Source organism: Chelmon rostratus, chromosome 22 (genome assembly GCF_017976325.1).
Source record: "Chelmon rostratus isolate fCheRos1 chromosome 22, fCheRos1.pri, whole genome shotgun sequence".
Taxonomy (NCBI): domain Eukaryota; kingdom Metazoa; phylum Chordata; class Actinopteri; order Chaetodontiformes; family Chaetodontidae; genus Chelmon; species Chelmon rostratus.
In genome coordinates this window covers 12,465,508-12,489,170 of record NC_055679.1, presented here as the reverse complement: position 1 = coordinate 12,489,170, position 23,663 = coordinate 12,465,508, and the positions used below count along the sequence as shown (strand labels likewise).

At 40.4% G+C, this 23,663-nt stretch overlaps 1 long non-coding RNA gene across 1 annotated transcript; it reads left to right on the top strand.

Moving 5' to 3' along the window:
- The first annotated feature begins 5,703 nt into the window (after window positions 1-5,703).
- LOC121625953 lies at window positions 5,704-10,042 on the top strand. The gene is made up of 3 exons (XR_006007930.1): window positions 5,704-5,783; window positions 5,896-6,016; window positions 9,867-10,042. It is a non-coding gene; the product is annotated as an uncharacterized LOC121625953 (long non-coding RNA).
- Window positions 10,043-23,663: the final 13,621 nt, after the last annotated feature.

Sequence of the window (23,663 nt, the reverse complement as noted above, 5' to 3'; positions counted from 1 at the left end):
GTTAATAAAGAACAATATTATTTCTGACGTTTCTCAGATGTTTTGCTTTTTTTCTTGTGAAATACAGTACAATTCACCGCTTTATGGCCATAAAAATCCTCCAAATGAATCAAGAGCAATATCAATTTTCAGGTTTCAAGTCTGTGTCATTTTAAGGGTCCACAACCAAAAGGGGTTCGAGCCACGAATATGACACAAACGAGCCATCAGTCATGGGATTCAGTGTCTCTGCACCATCTGATTTCATTGCTCTTACATTCAAAACTCTAAATCATACTTTATTTGTGATACATGTGGAGGTTTAGATGATGTTTTAATCCTATAATTCAACTCAAGCTTCATTAGTTTCACTAAAAATATTGGCTGTTTTCCCGGGTGGATGAATTATCTTGGGGATTTTGGCCTGAAAAGCTCACATCCACCTCAAAGAAAACTGATCTGTATTCTCCAGAGATCGACGAATAACTTTTAATGAAAACACTTGTTTTGGAGGCATCTGAGCAGATTCCACCCGCCCGCGGCCGCTTTGTTCTGGCCTTTGTTGTGCGGCTGGGTTAAAATGACGCGTAATAAGCTTGAGTCAATACAGGGCTGTGAGTTTTGGCAGGAGCTAAATAAGATGGAGGGGGATCGATATGATGAGAGAGCCAAGGACGATATGAGCCTGCTGGCCGTACCCATCACCTGCTGCTGGACACGCTGCCTGTCAGCCATTTGTCACCCAATGCACACAAGCAGAGAGGTGCAATCTAACACACACACACACACACACACACACACACATAGACATCAGTCCATCTATCAGTGGCAACCCATTTACACAGCTTGCTTTTGTTTCAAAGCACATACAGTGTAGGAGTGTGCACATGCATACGGTACGCAGAAACGGCTCTGCATAAACATGCGTCTGCGCCGTCCAATTACGCTGTCTGCGCGTGGACTGCAAATGCCACACACGTCACGCGCGATCAGTGCATGCACGTACCACCAAAAGGCGCCGATAAACATCCAGGCTGTCCGAAACGGGGAGAAAAACGCAGTACACACTTCTGGAAGAAGACGCAAGCCTCGAGGACAAAAGCTGTGGAATCAATCATGCTTACTCTGCCTCGCTAGTGCCAGGAAGAAAAGAAGAAAATTGATTTTTGCTAAATTCTCCACGGTGAAGGATGACTCACACTGTCTCGCCGCCTTAAGATGATGTGTGAGAAAAAATGGAAAAGTGACAGAAAAGAAGCACACAAACAATCTTCCTGCACCTCGTGGATGAAGACGGGCTGTCATCGCCTGTAGATTTTAAGCCATTAAATGAAAAAAGAAAAAAAAAGGTTCATTTATTTGTGCTGTGTCTAGCAGCAGGCCTGCAGGTGTTTATGAGACAGCATACATCTTACCCCCTCAGTGGTCCCCTCGCCCTCGGTGCCGCCCCTGTCAAAAACTGTCCACACTCTCTCTCTCGACGGCTGGATCTAAATTTGTTCTGTTCTGTCCTCAGACTTTCGTGGTTCTGTGATCTCTCCCAGAAGAAATGTGTCAACTTGTCGCTCTGGGTCTGTATCAAAGTCAGTCATGAATGCCTCCGCAGCCTGGATGATCTGTCACAAAATGCAGCGTTACAGTATGAATGTTAACAAGTTGCCAGTCCACTCTGGCAGAAGGATAATATTGAGAAATTGTCATAAACGGCACATGACACTGACGCTTCGACAAAACAGTTCAATACTCAAAAACCATATTTATAATACTATGTGTCTGCAGGCAGGATGGTAGTGTCTACCTGAATGTTCAAATTTAATTTATCCAGAAGTGATTCTCTGAATGTATTTCTTTTTTCACAGCTACACCCTACCTCACATGTGCTAAAAGTTATTGAGATTAAAATACGTTTTTGTGCAGAGAAGGGACAAATAATGTTGCATTAAAAACATTAAAAACAGTCTATGGAATTCAGATAGAATCCAATAGGACGGGACAACTGTTGCGCAATGAATGAAACAGCGACTAAATTTAGTTAACTCAACATTTTGGCTAATTTCAGGTCTTTTTATTTTTACATTGTTCCAGGTAAAAGGCGCTGCATGAATCAAGGAGGAATGATGGAGATGAATGAGAGGATAGATGTATGGATGGATGATTGTGTAGAAGGTTGGCTAAAGGGAAGTATGAGCTACAGTTGATAGAGAGGAAAAGGGTGGGGTAAACAGGAGAGGATAGTTTAACTAGGTATAAGGTGATTTAAAGGTGTCCTAATTTAACTTATCAACTTCATGTATTAGCAGTTCGGTCCGTTTGTCGTCTTGCCCAGTATGCACTCAGTAAGCTGGCACTAAAATCATCTCTGAAAGTTTGAATAGGGTGCATCTGGATACTTAATCAAGTAGTTTGTAAAGAAAGTAAGTGAAATGAGAAAATGTCTAAAGAGAGATCGTTAATAGCACACTAAAATCTGCCAGGGCTGTTTGGGAAATTAATAAAGTTTGACGAAAAGCTTGAATGTTCTCAGCTTTTGAGAACAACTTTTTCACACAGGGAGGAGGCTTTGGCAGCAAATCTTATGTTCTTGCTATCGACACTCTTAAGTAATATGTTAGGTAAGACTCTTTCTTTCATTTTTGTTTTGCATTATTAATGTACAGGTTGCTGAATAACCAAGACGAAGAGTATCCAGCCATGTTAGCAGCTCTGTGCTGTACAGTGGTGCTTTGAGCTAAATGCTAACATCAACATGCTCACAGTGGCAATGCTAACATGCTGATGCTGGTGTCGCAATGATTGGGAAAATGAGTTCCCGAACACTCCTTCAAGTCAGAACAACAGCTCGGACAGCTAAAATTTTGCACAAACATTAACAACATTGCAGAAACCCCCCCGGATGAAAGCACAACTTCCAAGTTAAGTCACTTTTTGCTCTCACATAATTGTAATTTGTAATATGATATTTTGTTCTAACTGTTAGTTGCCATCCTTTTTATAGTGACTTAAACCAGTGAGAAAGTTAAGATACAACACGTCTCCTTTGTAGCGTCCACATTGTCTCCACATGACGACTTCAAAGCTCATGAACACACCAACGTCGGAGGAACAACTTCCAAACTCAGGAAATGGCACCATCCGAGGAACATGTGAATGCAACACATTTGCTGCCATCCATTGTACTCAAAGCTTGGAAATAATCACCTTCAAATACACAAAAACGTGCAACAGAATGATCGGAATTCCAAGTCGGAAACAAGATCCATCTGGCCAGAGTTTGGCAGCATAAACACACCTGATGTCACAGCAGTATGGTGGTGCACACAGTAATACTAGCCCACTCCACATATCACCTTAATAGTGCGCTAATATGCCTGTGAAGTTAAGAGACTTGCCAAACAAGCATCAGTTTGCAGCGGGCATCTGAATTATGCTGTTTTGCACGCCACTGCACAATACACAATGGTGATTGTTTATGTTATTATGGTGTTTACGTTTCAGAGGAAGAGACAGAGCTCCTCATTGAAAGGCATCGGCAGTTATTGTGAAGTGCCTGCAAGGCACAATCAAGCGCTGCACGCATAATTGGCCAACAATCCATCTGTGATCCATCGATCAGTGACTACTGAGTGCACTCCATGTAATATCTCCGCTCACTTTCCCTCTGCTCTCCGATGTGTGCTGTTATGTTATCCCACGGGCTGAGAGGAAGGGGCGGAGTGGAACTACTAATAAAACACACCTCCTGCCTCTCTGTCCCTCCATCAGCTACATTTCCAATTCTGCAGCCTCCATAATTGCCATTCTCTACCTGTCCACCAGATGCCCTCACACTTTTCCACCTGCTCCAGGCACCTGACTCCAACATCCACCTGCTCACCGGTTCCCACTTCCCCTAATCAGCCCTGCAGTAGCTCGCCCATTTCCACTCATTCCTGGCCAAATTGTCCATATATGCCTTTGTTTTCGAGCTATCCAAACCCTCATCTGTTCCTGCCTCCTCTGTATGTGTCTTCACACTGTTATTATATTACCGAACTCTTCCTTTCTGCCTGGACTGTCTGCATTAGGGTCCTTCCCCCTGTTGCCTTGCACTCACCTGCCTGACACTAATCGCAAAGTAAGGCTGAGTCTGATGGGATAATTTTGTGGGTATTAAGTCATAAGTATTGGGAAAATTAAAAAAATGACCTGAAGATGGCACTGGAGGAAAGGTTAAGTGGCTTATTAATGCAGTAGGAATAATCTTCTGGGTGAGAGCAATTCATGTCTGGAGCAAACTTAATGGCAAACCATCCAAATGGTTGTTGAAATATTCCACTCTGGATCAAAGTGGTGGAGCAACCAATTAACCAACAAGGCAATCGGTGATGCTAATTCTTGTAACATTGTGCAAGAAGACCCATGAGCCAACTTATCTGTGCAGGCCTTCAGGCAACACTTGGCCCCAAATAATGGCATAACAACAGGGATTAGAGTGCTGCACCTGGGAAGCTCTTCATGTCTCTTTGGCTACGCTACCTTCTGGTTCACATGTGCGATTGCTGTTATTTGGCCAGTAATTAATTTTCCTAACAGCTAGTTGTTGTGGTTTAACACAAAACCTAAAGACATTTTAATTAGTCTGACATTATTATTCACTGTGCTCTCAATTAGTAATAATTGTTTTCAGCATATCATGTAATTTGCAGCGCTCAGACACATTAAAGGATGTTATGAAAATGTACAGCTCGTACGATAAAGTCATGAAGTTTGGTGGCAGGCTTTAGTACTTTATGACTTGGCGTGCTGCCTGTTGTAATCAGGAACAGGTTTTCTGGCTCGAAGCGAGGTTGAGTTATGTTGAGTGGATTTCAGCTGTTAACATTTTGCGCTTCCTCTCCCATTTGGTCAGATTAGGTTCAGACAGTTTATATTGTCCGTTGTTTAGTCCATATTGTGAGTGCTGTCACGTCGTGCCAGTGAAAGACTGCAGATTCATTTACTGGACTTCACTCAACAGCATGCAGCTTTAATCACCTACATGGCAGATGTTTACTGGAGTCTAAACATATTAAGAAATGTGTTGATAGTTAACAGATTCATGGCTTGATGTTTGGATTTCATTTACTATTTACTGGGATCATTTAAATGAGATTTAAGGGTTTTCCCACCTCTGCTAGAATACATTGTTCATCGCTGATATTGCTCAGCATTGCAGCACTCTCTGTCTCTCTCACATCCCACCAGTCTGTTTCCCTTGACAACCATATCTACTGTTCATAATTATGCAAATGATATGGATCTCTGGGCCAAATAGATGCTCATAAACAACCGACCCCTTCAACCAGCCCTGTGTTTGTCGATTCAAAGTGGCTATGATTACCATTGGAGGTGGAGGCGTGAGTTTAATTGAATGTCACAACTCATTTCTTTTTCTGTGTTTGCGAAAGGTCAGTTTTTAAATGAACACAACTCTACACAAAGACACGTGGGTGTGTAGTTCCTTTTTCAAATTGAAGCCTCCTACTCATCAAGAAATGGACAGAATTGCAAAGAGATTGACATTTTGGTTCCCTCCACTTTCATTCCTACACTCTAGAAGACTCCCTTATGGTCTATTTCTGTAGTGCCACGGTCAGTGAAGTCATTTCTGGTCCATCAGTGCTAATACTTTAACCACCCAACCCGTTTTTTCCCCACTCCCACTTCCATTTCTAGCGAGAACAAACAGTCCTTTCTTTCCTTCCACTTTTCCCTCATTCCTCCATCAGTGTGATTGCACTTTTTCCAGGAATAGAAAGGGTCTGCCACAGTCCGTCAAGGAGAAGGTGGTTAAAGCATTCCTCAGGAGATCATTGGAGTTTCGATTGAGAAGTTTGTTCAGTTGTAGACTTGAGCTCACCACAACAAGCTGTTTTTGTTTTTTTATCTCATTCACAGGGTTCAGGCTTGAGCTAACGGTGTCCCATCATCCCAGTGAAGATCTCTGTTCATTCCAAACACATTTCCTGTCTTCCCTGGGATGCCACTGGGACAAAAGGAATTTTTGGATGTACTGTATGTATGTATAATGTTTATTTACAGTTACTTTGACATATTATTGATATGTGATGGTGGTTGATTCTGTGATGTTTTGGTTTGCAGCTATTGTGCCAGGTCTTGCATTTCTGACACATTAAAATCCGCAATAAACGAACTAACAACAGGGGACCCACCCGATTTTTTTCCCTGTTGAAATTGGCAGGCGAGCTAGTTAGCGATTAGCTGTGTCCAGTCCAGTCTGTGCTTCGTTAGTATGTTTAACTAACGAAGCTAATAGAGATAACAGACTAACAGTTAATGGAGCTAATAGAGGTTACAACGGATAGTGATAACAGAGCTAAAAGCTAACATAGCTCAAAGAGATAGATGAGCATACAGCTAATGGAGCTAATAGAGCTTACAGCCAACTGAGGTAATAGAGATAACAGAGCTAACAGCTAATGGAGCTAATAGAGGATACAGCTAACAGAGCTAAAAGAGCTCACTAAAAGCTAACAGTGTTTCAGATGAATATGAAGTGTTGAACAGTGTACTGCAGTTTCATGTGACAACACAAGTTTACAGTAAATAAAAGTGTACAGATAGTACTTTTACTCCACTTCTGTGCTGGAAAATGCTGAGCTAAATACAGTTTATATTTAATTAAATAGAATAATTTTGCTGCTGATCATAAACATCAGTGATTTAATAATGAAAGTATTATATTTATATTGTCAGATGTATGTACCCGTTTGAGATATGTTTGAGGCAGTGACCGATTGCCAAAATTAGCTACAGTCGTAAAAAAAAAAAATAACACAAATATGTTACTTAAACTGACTTAGGAGCCTACAAAACTTCATTCAAAAGCTAAAGCTTTATTTTTTATAAAGATGGTCAAAGTTCATTGTGATGCAGTGAGTTTGTCCTTGAATGAGTCTGTAGCTTGGAATTGTTAATATATGGTAACAAAACCTAGTATGTCCTGCCCCACCTATGTGGCAGAGCAAGTACGCTGAAACAACCACTAACTGTGCAAATACCACTCAGTCCCTGCGTGGTAGACAGTACTTTAAACTTAAACAGCTTGGTCAGGTGGGAGAATATGTAGTTGTTTCGTCCTCTCTGCCGTGCAGACAGCCATGATTCACTCTAATTATGTCCCACAGTTACTTCTTTCATCTCTTCCAGCGCTGTTTCTGAACTTCAGTCAATTTAGTTCATCATCTAAAAGCACTTTCAAGCTGCAGCAAGGACACCTCTCTCAATGCCAGCAGAGGAAGCCTTGAATGTGTTTTCATTCCTCTGTCTGCTTCTTCGTCCTTGCTCATCGCCTGTACTTTCTTGTTCTGTCTCCATCTTTCTGAACCCTTTCTGTTTTCTGCCTTGTCAGTCATCTATCATATTTTTTTTTCTAAACAAAGAAATGTGTGAGGCTTAGCTTAGTTTAGTACAAAGACAGCAAAGATTAGCTAGCTGATTAATGTGCTGACTGATAGGTGTCAGTCTATGTGTAAGATAGATCAGTATTAACATGAAATATACCAGGATACACTGGTTTCAGACTTTCAAAAGTCATCTTACCCTTGCTGGTTTCTCCAACTTTACCAACTCCAGCTTTGATAGGGTAGTCACACATTTCCACCAAATCTGTATTTTGCTGACAACATTTTCACTTCAGGGCTTTTTTCTGTTTTTTAATTTATTCAGTCTGTCACCTAGCCTTAATGCCAACCCACTGCATTGGAGGAAACCCAGTATTTCTCACAGCGCAAAAAACATTTTAACACTAAATATTGGACAAATTATATGGTTCAATGTGGCTCCAGTCAGTTGATCTGAGCTGTTTATACTAATTGCCTTGGGTTGGCATTTACCTATAATGTCCCTTTCAGATTTCAGTGTACGGTAAAGTTCGTGTTTGGAGGGCAGGGAGGAGTAACATGGAGATCACACACATTGCATAAGCCCTACAAAAGCCCTCATCCTCTATAAATTATCTCATCTCTGTCATTAGTGAGTCGGCCTCCCTGTCAGGCTTGCTGCTAAAATGCTAATGAGGCCCGTGCACTGCAATCATAAAGCACACACAAATGCAGAAACTTACACCTCTCGCTGTCACTCCCCGTGATGCACCTGACTTAAATCGATGAACAGACATCACTTAGGACTATATTAATCTGAGACATTAAATGAGTCAAATTAAAAGCTAATTAAGAACATTTGCCTTTGAAGAGGCGAGAGTGAGAAGAGGGGGAAGGACTGATAGGTGAAAGTAATGTCTGTTTTTTAATCCACACTGAGATATCTCAACATCTCTTATAGAGAATATTTAGGGTTCCCAGATTATGTTTCTTAAGGGTGTCATTTATGGTTTTGTGTGAAATGTCTGAACATATACTGGATGGCATGCCCGCCTCAGGATGAACTGCAAAAGTTTCGTGCAGCGAAACCTTTCATTTTATGCCATCATCATTTTAAAATTTAAATGTGCTCAATATTTTGTTTCATGATCAAATACCTGCGACACTTGTGACATTCCCATGAGCCTCACGTGTGCTGTGTGTTTAGTGCTTATTAGCAAATACTAGCTTGCTAACACGCTAAACTAAATGTTGACCATTGAGGACATGTTAGTGTGCAGGTGTTAGCATTTAGCTTAAGACTTCAGATAGCATGGAGGGTAGTATGTCTGATGAGTCTTAGTCTAACAAAGAAGAGAAAAAACTATAGTATCTCCTTTGGGTCAAATGTAATCTCCACTAACACCACTCTATAGCACATAGTATGAACTGAGGCAGCTGGTTCATACCTGATATTGTTGAGAGCTGAAAATGATCCAACTCTATGCAAACATGTTACTCTTTCTCTATCTAGCTTTTACTCTTTGGGTGTTATCTTAAACAAACACAGAAGAACTGAGCCTGGGTCTTCAGTTTATTATCCCCCTCATTTTTGCAGCTTGTGTCTACACTAATGATTCATTCAGACACCGTGTAACGCTCACAGGTGAGGTGTAAAAAATGTTTCACGTTTTGTAATTCTTGCATTTTGGTATCTTAGAGACAGAGAGACAGGGGCAGAGAGAGAAAGAGAGAGAGGCAAATTACATGTGACAAAGGTCCTAGTCTGGAATCAAACCGAGGACGTCACAGCCACATGATAGGCGCCTTTAGCCAGCCCAGCCACCCACACAGGGATTATTCTAAAAAAAAAAAAAAAGAAAAAAAAAATCAGATGCGGAGACACTAAAAAATTTAGTTCAACATGGCTGGGGTTGGTGGCTGACTTAATTTATGCTGATTAATCTGTACTGCTCACAAACACATTCCTCCCAGTGCTCACTGAGTTGGGCTTTGCTAAACAGCAGGATGATTCTTGTTAACAGCACATATCATGTGTCATTTTTAGGCATTTGTTTCCTCATTTTTCACACTGTGTATCGAGGCAGAAATAGACACAGGGTTTTGAGGCAGGCATGCATCTTGTTTTGTGCGAGACAGAGGGGGGAAAAAAATCCTGTTTGTATGCCGTTGCCAGGTAGAGCTCTGCAGGGATTTGGTTATGAGTGTGTGGCCGTGCATGCATGTGTGTATTTTGGAGAAATTACTATGGGAGGCTGTGTATTTACCCTGCATGGCAAAATCATTCTGTTGACTGTGTGGAAAATCAATGACATGTCTCTTCCTCTGGCTGGCTCTGCAGAGCCCCGAGGCGGTCCACGTGCTCCACATGGTGGCGCTCTGACTCAACGTCAAATCTCTCTTTAGGGCCGCTGACACTTGCTCCTGTTCTCACCTGATTCTCTCCTCTCTTCCACTTCTCTCTCCTCCATCACTACCTCTTATGTCCTCTTGTGCTTCTCTCTGTTTTCCCTGTTCTGTTGACAGAGGCTGAATGTCACACCATCTGCCATGGCATGTTGCTGTGCTGGAGCCTACGACGGGGAATGCTTTATCAGTGCTGCTCTTGGCATGGACTGTGGCCTGGCCTGGCTTGGCTGCACTGGCCCCTCAGCAGGCACACACACATTAAAAAAAAACTTGCATGTGAGCATATGAGTTGATACAAGGTGAATTTTCTAATTTGAACTCTGAGTGGAATGAATTACATTTCTGTTCAGCCAAACTGATGGAGGGGGGTGGACGGGGGTGGAGAGGGAGAAAAAAAGAAATGAGAGCGAGAGTTGGTTAATTCTGTCTGAGCTGGAAGCCTCAGCCCCCAGTCAGAACATGGGGGCTTGTCTCTTCTAGTTCCAGAGAGTGCAGTGAAATGCCCTGTGGAGGAGATGCACGGGCAGCAACCGAAGGAAAGTCAGTGTGATCAGCACTCACATGCCTGTGTCCGGGGCGGGGGATTTTTAATAAGGGTATTCAAATGTGTTTGGTTATGTTTGTGTATGTGATTTAGATGTGTGTGTGTGTGTGTGTGTGCAGTTAGAAGAGAAGGCGTGTAGATTGGCTCTGATTAGGCTCTGCATCACAAACATACACACACACATAGCCTACACACAGGGTTATTTTTAGCTACTGTCGCACTCCTTGCCCAACCCCTGTGCTCTGTCTCTCTCAGCGCAGACCCCCACCCCCCTCCCACCCTCTCCATAGGGAAGGAGAAGGGCAACGATTCATCAGGATTTTTTTGTGTGTGTGGACACATCTTCTCACCGCTGCTTTTTCCATCATCAAATCGCCGTAGGAATGACGTGTCGGACCGAGACAACAGGGGACAGAGATGCAAGTTCATAAAGCTCAGGAAACAGAGTGAGATGGAGAGGAGGAAGGACGAAAATCAATCCTTCACCCTCCCTTCTCACATCCACCCGCCCTTCTCTTGGTCTCATTTTCTCCCCTTTATACTGACTCTGACACACATGCACATGGATATTGATATGTGTGTCTTCCAAAGTGCCTCTCATTGTTGCGAACATGGCTATTGAACAGTGACCATTAATGTCCCGGCATAATCAATGACAGGCCTGTTCTTCCCACAGCACAGCCACCAGACGTGATGTCCATCACTTCCTGGGAGATTCTTCTGTTAGTTTAAAGGGTTTTAGAGCTCATTGTTATTCTGTTAATTCACACAGGATATCTGCATATTTTCACCTTGCACAATATTGATCGACTGGTTTGCTATTGAAATCCCTTGGCAAGTGAGCCTGTCTGTAGGGTAAATGAGGCTATTTCTATTTCGGTCATACCCTCACTTTTCTCATGTAACATGATGTCTGTGTGATCGATATGCGTTTGTGCTCCAACTGATGTATTCAGCTTCAGTATTGCTAAAATTATCTGGTTGCATGGCTTTATCGACAACTTCATCTTGCATCTCACTTGTCACATGGTCGGACACATGGAAATATACATGTAGGATAAGTGTATGTGGTGCCAGTGACAGCTTCCCTGAGGGACAAAGAAACTGTCGTCCTTTCTCTCTGACTTGTATGAACCATTTGCCACAGTCACACTGCAGTGCTAATATACTGTACACTACTGCAGATGTGCTTTATAACATATGTCAACCCTCTCTTTGTGATTGACAATGTTTACAGACTCATAGTGAATAACATACGTTGAATGAATGCAAAATAAAGGTGCTAAATTATATATCCACCAAATCATAAATAGTGCCTACAAAGTGACAGGTAACAAATAATTAGATGCAAAAATTCAACTAAGCAAAACAAGAATAAGAAATACAGTAAAATAGTGGGATAATTTTTCTAGCAGATTTATATTCAAGGCACAGAACATCCAGTTAATAACAATGTGGGAGCAATTAAATCATCATTACAATTATGGACCATGAATTACTGTGAGCAGCCAAAGTAACCACTCTGAATGAAATTAGTACTTATAAAGCAGATGGGCTATTATTCATTTAACAGTGGCATTAACAACTTTAGCTTCACAAATAAGAAATGGCAGTTTGCACTTTTATCATTTGAATCTGACATTTATTTAGATATACAACATTGCTCATTAGATTCAGCCCATTACCAAGACAGCAGTGATTTCACCGGTGGTGGAGAGTAAATAAGTACATACTTAAGTTTTAGTTTGAGATGCATGTACTATCTAGAGTATTTTCTTTATTTTATACTTCTACACAACATTTCTAAATGTTATATCTAATCCACTATGTCTATCTGAGATCCTAAGATGATTCAATTTTGAAATACTGAACATATGATCATTTTATTAAAATGCTACTTTACACCTTATACTTCAGTTATATTTTGCTGATAATACTTATGTGCTTTCACCTTATTTAATTTGTTTTTCTTTTACTTGCAACGAGCTTCACTTGACACATGTTTAAATTGTGCTGCTGCTAATTTTAGAGTCTCTTTATTTCTTCCACCTGTGCGTTTTGATTTCATCCTGAAGATTTTGTTGGGCTACTGCACAAAACAAATCTCCTGCCAAGCCACCAATACTGCTGACTGACTCCTGCAGTGGTGGAATCATGTACTTGTAGGTAAACATAGCAATACCTCACTATGAAAATACTACATTACAAGTAAATGTTCTGCTTACAAAATTGTATTTAGGTAAAAGTACAGATGTATTAAGTAACCACTGTTGTGTGGCCATAGTTTATAATAATACATCGTGTTACAAATAAATGTAGTGGAGCATGAAGTACAATATTTCCATCTCATATGTAATGAATAGGAGGCTCTAAGTAAAATTAAAAAAAATGTTATTATTATCATTATTGATAAAGTTTGATTCAGTGACTGACGCTCCAATAAACGGTACCTATGCTAGCTAACCGGAAGTTTGCCCACTTCAACTATGTTTAATTACATGTAGCTTAGCGTGTGCGCAGCTGCCCGTGTTTTCATATTTTCAAACAATGCGGCTAAAATATCAGGTAAGTTAGGCCATTATAACCGCTACAGAAATACTCCAGCTGATTTAGCAAAGCACTTTTGTCCACAGAAAAAGACGTGTAAGTAAACAACTCAAAAATATCAACAGCACGTTAATATTAGCTTACTTTATTTCTAGCTAAACGCTAGAAGAGTCCAGGAAGCAGCAGGAGGGCAGGCAGGTGGCGCTGCGCTGTCTCAGGTGAGGCTTTGAAGTGATTTTTTTGTCCCCTACATTGTTATGTAGTCATCCGTGATGTAGATATATTGTATTTATCAGTAAATGGTACATTATTTCAAAAGAAGTTTTGTTTCAGAATCCTAAATCATGCAAACCAACGTAATAACTGCCCACTGATAATGCTAATGTCCTTTCCAAGCAACTGATTTAATCAGGGAATATAATAGATAGCTAAATCAAATTCCTTTAGCTGTTTCTGTCTTATCTATATTATATATTGTTATATTAATCTATTAGGTGCAGAAAACACAGAACCAGTAATGTTAGCAGGGCAGAGACAAGAGGACAGAGAGAGAGCAACAGGGTCTCAGGTGAGTGCAATTGGGTTTCAACTTTATAAGTGTGCTATATTTAAGCTACCCCTTCTTATGGAACACCACATCACTTTGACAAGTAGCTTTTATCATGAGTGCCACTTTACCTGCAGGGCTGCAGTAAGCTGTAAAATGTGTGTTGCAGGCTGTAATGTTTTAAAATGATGGTTTTCCAAGCTCACAAGTTTTAAAGAGAAAAGCCCTCCCATACTCCTTCAATTCTGAAGAATTTAGTTCGATACAGTTCACCTCAGGGGACACACTGACATGATTAATTTCACAAGTTAAGAAAATTGTCAAAATTGACTTGGCATTAGTTTGAGGAGAGCTGCTGCATTTCCCAGTTCTTTGTGCTTTGAATAAGTGGTGGTAGTGTCAGTAACAGGAGAGACATGTTGTAGTGTGTTGATCTGTGCTAATCTGTCTCACAATGTGTCTGTTTTACTTTGGCGTGGCTCTGTTTGTTTTTCCCCATCATGGGTGTGTTTTTTACTGTGTGATGCATTATGCACTACGGGCTTCAGGTGATTAAGTGGCACCTTATTAAACTGCCAGCATATGCTCATGTTATCAATAATGTTGTTTTATAGTCTCAGTTTACTGGCCGTTGGTACACCACATCTTTTGCCCCTAAGCTCTATGTATGAGTCTGTGTGCATCAGCATGCATGTATATGACGTGTGTACTCCACAGCTCTTGCAGTTATCATTTGTAGTCCATCTCAGCAGGGCTGGGTAGTAATTTTTCATTTCAAGTATTTTTCACACCCATTTATACTTTCATTACAACTAGTGTGCTCTTAATGTGGGGATTGGGCATAGGTAGGTAGAGTGTGTGAGGCGCACCTCTACTGCAGATGACAAGTTGCCAGCTGCCTGGAAGAAAAAGAAGCACCACCTGTCTTTTGAGCATGATTCGATGATGACAGCGCCAAACCCAGAACAAGAGGCAGCTGCAAGTGTCAACCTGGCCACATCTGGCTGCACATTTTGCTTGCACATGGTGCCACGTTAACATTTATTTCTAAAGCTTATGAAAGTTTTATCCACAGTTTTTTTAATTACTTTTAATTACTTTGCACTAGCCCACACACACCCTAAAAACTTAAAATGGAAAGTACTTTGAGTAATTTATTAAGTACTTTTTTACTTTTACTGGAGTGGGTTTCTCAAATGGAAATTTTCACTTTTACTAGAGTGCTTTTTTATGGCAGTTAATTTATGGTAGTAATTATCAGTACTCTACCTACTGCTGCATTTCAGTCATTTTCTAAGAGAACATCATCACATGCAACGAAATGTGATCCCTGACTCATGGCGTACTATTACAACTATAAAATTAAGATTTTTGCTTTTCTTATTACTACTCAGTTTTTACGAACAGAATACTTCGTGGTGTACTCCGTCATGCTAGATTGTGACTGTGACTAGATCATGAATAGGAAGTGCTTTGTCGGAACGCACTGAATATCTCACCAAATCAAGTTTAATTAAGTGTGGAATTGTGGAAGTGAAAACCTCTCATTATAAGATTAATTTTGCTGCCTCACTATTACTTAAAGTGGGTTAATGGTGCCACAGGAACATGATAACTTAATCAATTTGCAGACTAGGTGCTTCTCCACCTAACCTGTTTAGTTCGGTTAAAAGCAATTTTGGTGTGTTTTTGTGGTTGGTCCAGTTCGAGGGTGCTGATATGAAAGCTGTCAGTCAAACCCTGGTGTGGACTAAACAGCTGGATGCAGACTGTCTGCTTTTGAGGCAAATGGACCACCCACAGTATTTTATAAGCTACAATAAGCAGAGGTGTGCTGTGTCCTACTCTGTGTAATTTGGCAGTTCTTTTGTTTCCCCCACTCTGACATTCTCCACATTCCCTGCTATTTGTGTAACAACCAAGATATTCCGGACCAAAGGTTGAGGTGATCGATGAGTGGATCTTGTCATTAGTGCTATTGTAGACAGCAGGGACCTCACTGAGAAGAGATAGTATCACTGTTGTTATGTAACAATTAACACATAAATCAAAGCCCTTTAGAGTTTGTGTTTTGCTACAGGGTTCAAGTTGTAAGCTCTTGGTGTCATGGCGCTTAGGAGTGACACTGATAGACCTGTGTGATTGAAAGATTAAGTAAATGAGTGTATGTGAGAGGAAGAAGGTGGCCTGCAAATACTTACTGATCCCTTATTGCCATAAACCCCTGGCTGTCATCTAGCAGATAGGAGAGCTTGCTGCTTTTTCGATGCTGCCAGCTATAGCTCAAAAATGATGTGAAAGCTTGTGCCACATACAGCCATAATTTCCCCCTAAGCTCATTATTATCACCACATAAATCAATGTTTTGATCTCAAATAATGTTAGGTTTGAAATGTTGATTTGTGGTGAGAACAAACACCCTTTGGGGACATTAAAACAGCGTGTGAAGCCAGTCTTTTATTTATGTTTCCCCCCTGCTGCACCTGCTTCCATTAGTTGGTCTAGCTTGTTTTTTCTGAAAGCATATTTGAAGTCTTTCCCAAATGCTTTTTTTTTTAATTGATTGAGTCTGGTTTGCATGATTAAATCAGAACATCAAGTCTCCATTTAGTCCAAATTGAAGGATTGGTTCAGTTATTAATGATTTTAGTCTTAATGCAATATCACGTGCCACATGTTTGTGAAGAGAAAGTTACTGGTTGCTGTAACCATTTCTCTGTTCTGTACTGGCTGTGAAGGGATCTCCTCCCAATGTCAATGCACTGTGAGAAAAGAATGACTTAAGTCCACTCTGAGGTATTTTGTTTAATATTATCAAAGACTAAGAAAAACGGGAAATATTCTAATTTTAGAAGTTTATATAACATGTTTGCTCAAAAACTTACTTGAATGAAACGGTTCAAAATAGTTGCTCATTAATTTAATGTTATGACTGATTTGGTTCACACCTTTGACTGTTTCTTTTACCCACGGTTAGGACTGGGGATAATGTTATGGCAGCATAGCCAGCCTCTCACCATGCTGATGAAGTGCTTCGCTATTTCTTGCCAACATTTATCTTTTTTGAGTAGGTCGTGGTACTCCCTTGAGGAAACGTCAAATAGGCAGGGGTACTGTTGCCACAGCTCAACAAACTTTTCCTCTCTTTCGTTGTCCCATCTGACAGCAGCAACCTCAGCATCCCTCCTCCTCCTCCTCCTCGCCATGGTTACCTGACTGCACTCTGGAGAGAGCACCTGATTGGTAAATGCTCAGGAACATGTCGTGGGACTTGTCACACTAGACGTGTCAAGACAAAAAATCTGACGTGCTAGTCTTTTCGTCGGGGTGTTGTGGGGCGTCCCGGATGCTGGGGCTAGATTTTTGTTGTCTGAACCCATCATAAGGGATCTCTTCAAGGCCACAATGAAGAGGAGGAAAGATCACAGCAACCAAAAACTTTAAGAATAAACTCTAGCTAAGGATTTATTTGGAACTAAAACTGAATTTGCTCAAAACTAAAAAGACCCCCATTCAACATACTGTACAAAACCTGTTTCTGAACATTAGATGCAGCGTCTGTGTGCGTAGTGGTCTGGTATTCTAACCCCCGCAACACATGAAGGATATAACTGGAACATACTGTCAAAGGCTGTTTGCAAGAAGCTAATTTTACTGTTTGGTGTATATCTCACCTATCAACAGATGAACACACACACACACACACATACCAACATCCTTAGGGAGTCAGTTCTAAGTTTGGGTGCTGCTAAGTCTTGCCAGGAAACACTATACCCCTCATTGTCCCTGGGACGCGAGCACTTCACATATGACATTTGAAGAAAGACGGTGCTGCTAGAGGGTGGGTGATGTTGGTGTAGATATCAAAGATGTGTACGTGCGTATCAAGGCGTCTGTATTGTACTTAAAGGGATGTATGTATTGATGGCTGACTGTATAAAGGTTTACTGTGTTGTGCGTGTGTTTGTTAATTGAGAGTCTACTGTATTTACTGAGTGTGAAGCCAAACATGCAGCAAGGTGTGAGGTGTTTGATGCTGCAGGGGTCAGGAAGAGAATCAGAGGGATGCGAGTGCCTCACGGTGAACTCACACTTCCTGACTGTCAGGGGGAAGGTTGACAGGGTTGGCTGCAGGGAGGGTGACATTTGTCCAAAATAACCAATGGCCATTGTGCTGTATCTATGCTATGGGGGGTGTAGCCAGGTGAGGCCACTTCAGATCTGTCCTTGTCAACTAAAGGCTCAAAGGTCACATCAGCAGTTGTTAGACTGAACGTTTTAGGGCAGCCAAAGGTCGTGTGAGTGTTTACACGGTGCATTTAAACGAAGCATTTCAGCTATGCAAACAAAGTGTTTGAAAGGCACGTCAAAAACATAGATGATATAATTTTATGCTAATTCTGGCAAATTAGCTATTTGATTAAGAGACCTCTAAGGGCTTGAACTTGGCTGCCTCCTTGTATTATGACAGTATCTTTTGCCCGCATACCATTATGGGAATTGGGGAATTTTTGTAAACACACCTCTTGTGACCTCTTGGTCATGATGCCAAAATGAATAAACATGAGAGCTCTGTTACAACAAAGGGGTGGTGTAGCACAGTGGATCAGCTCTCTATCTGCGCCCAGCAAAGCCAGCCAAACTTTTCCCACTAGTGTTATTCCAGCCATGACTCTTTCCCATCACTGCTTCTTCTTTGACGTCTCACATTTTCCACAGAAATGCTTTGCCCTTATCTCAGTAGTGAGATAAACACCACTATGCTCTGTTGGCTTCACATAATCTAACCTCACAGTGTTTGATTATTGCTAATTGACAAAAATAGACGCATAATAAATAGCAGGCATTCTGCATCCTAATTAAGCCTGGAGAGTGAAAAATACTATTAAATAGAATTCCCCTCACAGGCTTAAGCTCATGATGTAGGCTCAGTTGCAATCAGTTTGTTTTTTATGTTGTAGCTCACAGAATGATTCATGACTATATTAAAAAACTGCATACAGACGATTTTCTGGCACTATATGGTCAATCTTAGGAAAGTCAGCTCCAATTTAACTGATAAAACTTCACAAAAAGGTCACAATAGCATGCAGGAACAAATCAACAAATAGCTGCAACTATATTTACAACAAATGCTAACATGTAGGTCCTGAATCAGGTACCATACAGGAGATAATAAGCCACACATGTGTGATGTGTGGTGTATAAAAACAGATACTGAACAGTAACTATATGCATGACTCTCTCACTCAACCATATCTCCCAGAAATTGCTTTTATATACGACTAATTTGCGACAAGAAATTCATCTATTTCTTTATTTGTATAATGAGGAAAACTTTTGAATGAAATAAATGTTACATAAAATGTTGAGTTGAGCTGCAACAATTCAGTTGACAGAAACCCCCCCCCAGCAATCTGAAGACATTACTGTGGCTTCTGACAAAGTGCAAATGCCATTTTTCACTGTAACATTTCATAGACTAAGCAGTTAATCGATTTGTTTAGAAAACACATGGCAGATAAATCAATAATAAAATTAATCAATGCAATAAATGGTCACTGGTCACGCAACTAAATTAATGATTTGAAGCACGAGACAAGACAAGTTTATTAAAATTCAGCCAAAACTGCAGTATTTCTCAGACCTTCACAAGGTGCTTTGCTGCCTAAAACCACACCTGTGTAAAAAGTGATTTGTGACACACTTTCATCTTTGCAACCTCACCGCTAAATGCAGCTAAATCCTAGACACTAGACCTTTAGCTAAGGCGGCCGTAGAAGTCTATGGAAGTGTTGCAACTCTCTTTTTAGAATGGGTCTGGCTAAAACTGACCACATGCAGGAGTCAGGATGCAACCCTCTCTATGAAGTCAATACCCTGTGCTTTGTCTGCCATCCACCAAACAAAAAACAAAATAAAACATTGTGACAGAACATAGTGTAATTAAATTTCATGCAAAATGTATTGGGCAAAACAAAAAAGTAGCATATAAATGTCATTTTTATTCGTCAGTATTTTTATTTGTAAATTGGTTGCTATTTTTGTGTCCCTATAAGTGGTGCGCAATACTAAGTTGATGCTACTAATATGTCTACATCGTGATTACCTTGCTACCATTACTTAGCATTTCTTTTGTCCCCTCAAATAAAGTTACTATTTGTAGTTTCTTAGTGTTAATTAGAAATGTAACATTAGTTCATTAATGGCACAAGCCTGAGCCAGCAGAGTCCTCAAAAAGCAATTTTAATCATTGTATATAAAACACTTTTATATTAATATCCATATCCATATATGATACTATTAACTGACACATTCACACTAGATGCTCGCCAGTCGACACTTAGATTTTTATTTACTGTACTGTGGTGTGTTGTGAGTCACCAATGTTCACATTTGCTTGCTCTGTGCATTCATTATCTTCATGTGAAAAAAACATCTTTAAAAATTAGCCCAATTCATGTGGCTAGCTCAGATTTCTAAAACAGGTGAAGTAACACCTTTAAAGATTTTTGTCAACAAACAAGCTTGTTTTCCTGAGATCACAAATTATGACAAATTATGTTCTTGTAATCACAATATTTAAGAACAGAGACTTGTCATATTGACTCAAATCAGTGTTTTTGTAATAAAAATCTTTACCCATGTTTTTTCTGGCCCTTTGTTTAAGCCTACACTTAAATGTAACATTTTTGGGACAACAAAGAGGCTGATGTTCTGGCTGTGAGCTTTCCTCAGAGTCTGAAGTCACTATGTGGCCATCAGTAGGGGGCTGATGGTCCATCTGAGTGCTCTGTGTGAAGCACAGTCTTCTGTAGCTGAGGACTGAGAGTCTAAAGGAGTGTTTAGAGGTGGGGGGAGGGAACACTTTGCTATTGATAGAACCTCCAATACATCTAAATGCACGCTGAGCACAACAAACTAGCGTACGGGCCTCTTAAGTGCGTGCTTGTCTGATTAATTGTTTGCTTGATGACAGAAAACAATGCCAGCATATAATTTCACCCATGAATTTGTGTTTACTAGAAAGTAGGACGGAGGCAGAAAACATAGCTTCTTAAAGGATAGTTTGTGACGTACCGGGGCTGTGCCAGCATCATGCAGCAGAGAGTGGTGCTTTTACCATGGAAACAGTACACCTCTTTGAATGGTCCCTTCCAGCAATTTCTTGTAATGCAATATTTCTGTATTTCTTTTGTTGCCGTATAGCCGTGATTTTTATTGACGTCAGAATTTTGATGTCACCAAATTGAATCATCATTTTCCATTATAATCACAGACTATTCAACATAAGTGAAGATTTAAAAAAGGCTTTTTTTCACCTGCCTTTTAACAAGCTGAAAATCAAATATTTTAAAAAGATTGTAGTCCTTGGGGGTGACCTTCCTCTCCACTACTGCAAAAAAAAAAAAAAATTAAGTTCCTCAATTCCCCAGTCTTTGTGTTTTGTGATACACCAGATTCATGTCTTGCTGTATCTCTATCAGCATGTTTCTTGACATTACAGAGTAAATCTACTTAGTCATATACTTAGATGTATACATTAGTGTTGCTTATTTTGAAAAAAAAAACATGTAAAAAAAAAAATCAGGGTGTCAGTGGTTAAATCAAACATTGCATGACTACATGTACCTATTAAACAATTGCATTACTATTGTGTCAGTAAGGACAGTTTACTTTGTCTTCATCTGCAAGTAAACATACAGCAGGGTATCAATATAAAGCGTCAATAAAAATGGATCACGCAACACAACAGCTGACTCTTTCAACAAATGTTGACTCAAAGCGGTGGGCTTTTTTTCTTAACTGCCATGTTTGTATAACATGTCATGTCCTTCAGCATATCCACTTATGAATTTCCGATGTAGAGGACAGCCACTTTGAAACATACTTCCCAGGGGAGACGTGTTTGCTGAAACTCACCAACGAAAGCACGCTAAACACCCTTGAAAGAGAAAGAAGTCAACACTGCTTTTTCTTCACGTAAGGGATAGTCACCTGAACTCACCACGATGGATCATCAAAAAAAAAACAAACACACAGAAATGACTGCATTCCCTTCAAAGCGAGGGAAGATGAATGTGTTGCATTAGGGCTGAAGCTTCACAAAGACCTCTATTGAAAAGGCAGTGTATAATTGAGTGACGGCAGCAGAGTCTAAAAAAGAAGCTCACTTTGTTATTTGCCAAGGTAGCATCTTTTCATCGAGGCAGCGAAGCAGCATGCCCTCCAGAGAGTCGGTAATAATGCGCTGTCTTTATTAGGAAGATGGCTTTCATTCACTCTCTGAATGCCAGGGTCATGATAAAGCGTTGTTTGAATAAGTGCAACAAGCTTGATTGACTGTCCCAAATTCAGGCATATGGGACTTTGTAGAAACACAAAACTGCCTTATGCTCATTAGCCCGTTTTGGCCTTATTTTTTCCTGCAGGAAGTTTTTGGCCTCTCTTAGGAATGTAATTTTAACCCTGCTGAAAGCCTCTCACAAAACCGAACTTCTGCTCTCTTCCTCCGAGCTCATATGGCGGAACTGTGACATGGATGGGTAAAATCAATGGACATTGTGCTTGATGGCATAAAACCCAATGCGGCTAAAACAAAACCAGCGTTCTGTTCATCAGCCAGCTCCCAAATCAATTTAATGCTGTCTACCATGCGATTCAATGTTGGCTTCATTGAATATTCCATGTTATCTGTGGAAAACAAAATGCCTCTCTGAGGAAACATCCGTCTCTAAAGGCATTATCTTGTGTGTAGATATGAATACAGTACGTATACTAGAAGCATCTTTTGAGTTGGCATGTGTAGTCTGAAGGCTCGCCTCCCGAGGGAGACCCACACTTATTAAAGAACACAAAAGAGAATAGTTTCAGCTCTGAGGAAGATGACAAACTCTCCCAACTGACATGAATACTCAGACAGCAACAAGCACTTACCCCTTATTTCACTTTTTGAATCACAGTCCCCATTACCATATGCAAATGAGCAGCATGTATTAACATCTGGGTTGGCTAACGACCGGGCTGTTTGGGATGATTGGTTTGGATTGAGTTCACAGTGCTTCATTTGCTCGTGGTTCTCTGGGACACCGTCGGTCGGGTCCAGGAGGAGCGTTGTCGGAAAAGATGGATTATAGTTCTGGATGAGCAAGATCATTTTCTTGTACTACTTTGAGAGATTCACCAGAGAAACTGGGTGTAGTGAATGACTTCATCACATTGCACTCATCCGCAATGAAAGCCAGTCAGGATTGGATCAGCTTAAACAGATTTGGGTATCAGAATCAGTCCTCGGAGTTAAGCAGTACGTCTCTCTTTTTACAGAAGCCTTATTGTAAAATATGATTGCGGATTCTGACAAATAGATGAATACTGTCTGCATTATTTGTTTTTGTCCTAGCAGTAAAGATTTGTTAAATATCATATAAAGCATTCTGTAGTTGCTTTGTCTTTTTTTTTTTAATACAAAAAATGCAGTGCATTATCATGTGAGATGTACCGGTATGCTGTGGGTTTGTGTGCCTGTAGAGGTGGAGGGGTTGAAATGCAGAAAAGTATGGTTTAACCTATTTATCTGCAGGTTTGATCCTGAGCTCCTCATGTCCACATGTTGAAGTGCTCTTGGGCAAAACACTGAACCCCAAATTTCTCCTGATAGTCAGATTTGTGCCTTGCATGATAGCTTGTTGCCACCAGTGTGTGTTAATTGGTGAATAAGATTCAAAGTGTAAAGCGCTTTGGGTACAAGCACTACATTTTCTAAATGCAAATGTACATTATAAATGTAGAAATGTCTCTCCTTTGTGTTTAACTAATTGGTCATCATTATATGCTAAACATCAGCATGCATTGTGATTGTGAGCAATGAGCACGTTAGCATGTCAGCATTAGCATTTATCATTCAGTCATTCAAAGTAATATTATAGTGATTGAATGATTAATATAAAATTACGTATGATATTAGAAATATCTTTTCAGCAGTACCATATTTGATCATTTGACCAAGGAGAGCATCTTGATAAGGCTAGTATGAGCTTATACTTGCACTCAAACTCCCCTCTAAATAAAGAACTGATTCCCTCCATTCAAGGCAGGAAGGTTGGGACTGGGCAACCAAGTCTGATGTTGCATTACAATCCTTAAATAAAAACTCAGCAGTTAAACTCCATTGAAAACACCCATTGTTGATGAACCTTACATTTCTGGCAGATATTTGAAAGCGGCTTAAGGGCTCTATAGACATAGTCGCTCATATTTGTGAATCCAAGCATGGGAA